Genomic DNA, 6000 nt, shown 5'->3' on the forward strand with positions numbered 1-6000 from the left:
AGAACAAACAGAAATAAAGTGAATTATTTTCTATTAATACTATAGCGTGAAAACTAAACTGACCACGATTCGATAAACAAAACATATGTAACGAAAATAGTGTTTTACATATTGCATACAAATACCTTAACCCAAACCCTGATATTCTAACATTAATACCCTGCCCAAACCCCTAATCCAACTCTATCCCTAACCCTAATAAAAGTGCCCATATTCTATGTAAATAAACTGGCAAGATACGAGTTCCCTTCAATGCATAAACTATCAGCAGGACATTTACCAGAGAGTAAGAAAGGTTCTACACATTTGGTCACGCCCCCTAGTACCAGTCCAATCAGAACTCCTGGTGGTCGCTAGGACTACACAGTGCAATCTAGTTCGGTTCCATGTATGCCCTGATTTTTGTCTGCAGCTGACTGTAGAAGTGAGTGATCTCATTAGGTATACACTTCAGCAGTGCTCTCAAATCCAGTCCTCTTGTCACACTAACAGTTCATGTTTTCCATATCTCCTTGCTGGACCACAGGTGTATTCATTACAAACACATATTAAAAGATCCACAGGTGGTGCTAATTTATTTAACTTGTGACACTGTGTGGAGATCTGGAAAACATGCACTGTTAGGCAGCCACATAATGGCTTCATTCAAACAAGAATTCTGGATTGTGTAAGTTAAACATAAATAATTATCAGCTCCGTCCAGTGGATCTTCTCTTCCTGGCAGTGTATTACATCTGACTAGGGACGTTTTGGTGAATGGAGACATCACATAGGGGGATATGTATCAAACCTACTAAAGAGGACAAGTGGAGAAGTTGCCATAGAACCCATCAGCTTCTAGCTATCCTTTAGCTAGCTCTTTCTATAAAGTGATTGCTAGAAGCTGATTGGTTGCCATAGGTAACTTCTCCACCAGACATCTTTAGAAGGTTTGATACATGCCACCCAGACTCTGCACACCCAGCAGCGCAGGCATCACAAACCCTTAGGAGGTGTTTGCAGCTCTGGTGTTACCCATTGTCTGCCCCCTGTGCTACCTGCAAAGCATTGTATCTCTATTCCCAGAAAGGTGTACAGTATATAGGAGATAGTTTTTATGCTGAGAAAATAATTAATTTATACTATTACACAACAAAGCTCATGAGTAGTAATGTTTGGTGCTCTTTAGGAACCACAGTCTGATAAGAATTTGCAACCTAGCAACCACTAGAAATATTGGCCTTGATGGACATATTGCTAATTAAAGAAATACAGATGTGCCCACATACATCTATCCTCGGTGCGCTACAAGTCGCGCCACACAAAGTGGGAGCTCAGTGTGACTCTGTAGCGCCGAGTGTCTTTTCATGCGTCTTTTTACCTTCAAATGTCGTTTTATTCTCACAACAATGCGAATAGATAGCACAAGCAGCTTCTGCTGATTAAAATGATAATCAGCATGCCTATGTTCTCTGAGTGAGTGCAGGTGTATCTGCATGTGAAATGCTACGTTACAGTGTCAGCGGCTGTAACACTGTAATGTAGCGTTACGCATGCAGACGCAAGGAGAACATAGACATGCTGCATATCATTTTAATCAGCAGAAGCTGCTTGTGCTATCCATTCGCATCATTGTGCGAATAAAATGCAGTTGAAGGTAAAAAGACGCACAAAAAGACGCTCGGTGCTACTGAGTCACGCCAAGGCATGATGCGAATAGAAGGGATATTTAACGCACCAGGAGGCTAGATGTGTGTGGACCCATCTGTATGTTGCCCAGCATATCCGTGCTATCTACACTGTGCCGTCTATAATCTTCATAGGCAGTGGTGGAACCATCTGTCTGTAATTCCCACTCCCATGTGAAAAAAAAACACCCCAAAACACAGTCACTCACCCAAAATAAATCTTTAAAGTCCAGATGCCAGAGTCCTGTATTGTTAGTAAGGAAAGAAAAGACTAGTGCGACCTTCCACAAAGTGGTGGGGTTGTGCCCTGTCCAACCAGTTGAGTTTGAAAAAGAATCCCACTGATTCGAAACATTGTCCTTTGCACAATAAACACTTGCATCTAATCCCGAGTGCTGTGCTATATTTAGAGAACTGATCTGTTAGAGAACCGGAAAGACTACTCCCTCCTATGCTACATGCCCAGAGCGTCATTGACTTCCAACTTCATAGAATGGGAAGCCCGATCATGGACCACAACATAATTGGTATAGAAGAAGTAGGGGAAAATAAGTGTGTTGTCAAAAACTGAACTTTCTCTTTAGGGCAACTTATACTGAAATATATATTGGTCCCACTGCAAGATTATTTAAATGAGATAAATGGTTAGACAGAGCACATTTACAGGGTTGATCCAACACACTTTGCGGAAGGTCGCGCTGGTTATTTCTCCCCACAAAAAGGATTCCATTATTGCCCTATCATTATTTAATCAATCATTGTATACTTTCAGTTGCACTTCTGCGGAAATCCATTTCTACTGTTTGACTAAAGTAATCAAACTCTTCAAATACACAAAACTGACCGGAACAGTGGCCCTGATCCATAGCCGGACGCTCTGAAAGAGCGCTCGCTCTGAATCAGGGCCGGGCTATTTTTATTATTTTTTTTAGAACGGCCTCCTGGCCGCTCGCATAGCTGTGGGTGGCCACCCACAGCTATAGCGAACGGCCAGGAAGATGGTCGCGATGGTCTTGACCTGGGCTTGCGACGAGACCCTTGTGGTAGGGTCTCGTTGCCGCAAGCCCCAGAGAGATTTCGGCTCTAACAGAGCCGAAATCTCTCCCACTGATATCACTCGTAATGTCAGTGGGGCCGCCCCCATGGGAACGCCTCCGTTTGGGCAGCCACTCCCCCGGCCCGCTCACCAAAGGGGGCGCGCTGTCACTCAACATCGACAGCACGCCCCCTTTGGTACGAGACCTGGAGCGACAGATTGCCCGTCGCTATCCGGGTCTCGCGCATGCGCACGACTGACCCGGCTCCGTCGTGCGCATGCGCTCTGGGCCACCATCGACCCGGTTGCGATCGCTCGGCGCTTGCGACCGGATCTGAATCAGGCCCAGTGTCCCTTCATACCCAGGATTAAGACCATCATTAAACTCAATCAAGCAGTATTTTAGGAGAATACCAGAAAAGTTAATACAAATGAAGGGGTGTTTCTGTAGTGTTGGTAGGATGTAGCTTGACATGGTGTTTCCATGTGCGTTCTCAGGTGTATCCGCAAAACCGCAAGGTTAAGAACAGAGCGATTTTCCAGAGGACCGTTCCAAGGACTGGGAAGTGGGCACACGCCTTGAAAGTGGCACAAGGACAAGTGGGCGCACACAAGTGTGAAGTTTTGGTTTACTGACCTTTACTGAACATCTTATTTTAATACAATGATGTCTAAATTGGTCACAATTCAAATATCACCGAGTGAAAAGGGATAAACTAAAAACTGTATCAACAAATGCTTAACCAAAAACAATGATATACAATATGCTAGGTCTTCTAAAAAAAAAAGCCTACACTTTTATAGGAACATAACTTGATATTAAATAGAATTTGAGAGACTGCTGAGGACATAATGTATGTGTTATGGATAGTAACCCCTCACACACTTACCTGCTTCTTCCCATGAAGTAGGCAATTCTGCTGCCGTGTGTGTGTTTATATATGTGTATATATATATATATATATATATATATACGTGTATGTAGTATGCAAGCTATACACTGCTACCCTATTGTCTCTGCCATATTGCTCTCTTGAAAATAAAGTGCCCCAGGGATCATTGTCTGCGCTTAAGCTATAGCCTGTATCTATGAAATCACAGTAGATTCAAACATACCTATAAAATATTATGATTTAAAAAATACGATTTATAGTGGTAGGATACATCATTTTGCTGTATAAACGTTATATATGAGATATTGTGCAACTCTCAAAAATATAAATCGCCAAAGCATTTAATGACCATATATGGGACCACAGACCAAGTGCATCTATACAGTGACTTCTGCTACCTGTAATAATTTATAGTAAGGGGGTACATTATTTCTTGTAATATATAAACTTTGCTAAAAATCAACACGTATGTAGAGTGACTGATAGGGCCTCAGTTATTTTGGTTTAACCATCTAAGGGGTGTGGATTAACCGATAGACAGTAAAAAGGTAGACAATGTCTAGACAGACACCAGATGTTAGAGTGTCAATAGGTCGACTGGGACAAAAGCTCGACATGAAAATGGTCGACATGATTTTTACACTTTTTTTCCCCCTAATCTTCACTCTAAACCCTCCCTCCTGGTGCCTAACCTTAACTGTCCCTTCTACTGCCTAACCCTCACCGTCGGGGTACGTGCCTAAACCTAAAATAAAAAAAATTTGTCGACCTTTTGACTCTGTCGACCTTCTTACATGTTGACCTTTAGTGTGTCGACCTATTTACTGTCTAACATCTGGTGTCTATCTAGACATTGTCTACCTTTTTATTGTCTATCTATAGTCCAGCACCCCTAATTAAGACCCCTGTGCTCAAGTTGAACTATCCTTAAAACCTGGGGAGTATATTTAATAAAGATCGATTTTGGATTCTATATGATTTGCCATTTGATTTTGATATTGGAGATTTGGATATTGGAGACTCCTTCTGGGAGCTCCGCAGGGACATTAATGGCGACCACTCGTGCAGTGTTTCCCAACCTCGGTCCTCAGGGCACACTAACAGTCCAGGTTTTAATGATATCCATGCTTGAGCACAGATGGTTAAATCAAAATAACAGGTATTAATGAAGGAGTGTGGATTAACAGATAGACAATAAAAAGGTAGACAATGTCTAGATAGACACCAGATGAATGTCAATAAGTTGACACACTAAAGGTCGACATGTAAGAAGGTCAACAGGTACAAAAGGTCGACATGAAAATGGTTGACACATTATTATTTTTATTATTTTTTTTTAGCCCTAATCTTTACCCTAACCCTCCTGTAAGTCCCTAACCCTCACCATCGGGGAAAGTGCCTAACCCGAAAAAAAAAAAAAATCATGCGGCGACCATTTTCATGCCGACCTTTTGACACCGTCGCCCATTTGTAACTGTCGACCTTCTTACATGTCGAGATTTAGTGTGTCAACCTTTTGTTCCTGTCGACCTATTGACTGTCTAACATCTGGTATCTATCTAGACCTTTTTACTGTCTATCTATAGTCCGGCACCCCTAATTAAGACCCATGTGATCAAGTTGAACTATCCTTAAAACCTGGGAGGTATATTTACTAAAGATCGATTTTGGATTCTGTTCGATTTTCCATTTGATTTTGGTTCGATTTCCAATTGATTTTGATATTGGAGATATACTAAAGCCAAAATCGGATGTCAAATTGAACAGAAAACTGAATTTAACTCAAAATCGAATATAGGCAAAACAATTTTTTCCCATAGTCGAATATAGGATCCCTTCATTTACTAACAATCGATTAGCAAATTGTAAATATATCAAACTCAAAATCGAACTTCAAATCCCCAAATGAATAGAATAAGTAGAGACCGTCGATTTGAGCTCTAAACACCATTCTGTTGGCTGGAAATTGAGTGTGATGCCTTTAAAAGTTCCCAAAAGCATGTGGGTCAGTCTGGCTGTAGGAATAATGGCTACTCAAGGCTATGCTATGCTGTGCACCTACATGCGGTATCGGGGGTGTAACTAGCTCTTTGGGGGCCCCATAGCAAAGGTGCACACAGGCCACTCCCCCATAGTGGGGTTCAGCCGACATAGCCAGACGAACAAAAAAAAAGATATGTATATACACATGTATACAGTATATCCATATAAATGTATATATACATACATGTATGTATAAACATATATATAGGTATATATATTAAGATTAGCATATTATATTTGTGAAGAAATTGTAAATCACTTTTCTAGAGTGTGCACAAGTGTTTCCCATATTTTGTCCTGTTATTTAGTGTGCATGTGATACATCTGGCCCAATAGGAAGTAATGAGGAAGATTCGATTTT

This window comes from Taudactylus pleione, unplaced genomic scaffold (assembly GCF_031769625.1).
Source record: "Taudactylus pleione unplaced genomic scaffold, aTauple2 ptg000792l, whole genome shotgun sequence".
Lineage (NCBI taxonomy): Eukaryota > Metazoa > Chordata > Amphibia > Anura > Myobatrachidae > Taudactylus > Taudactylus pleione.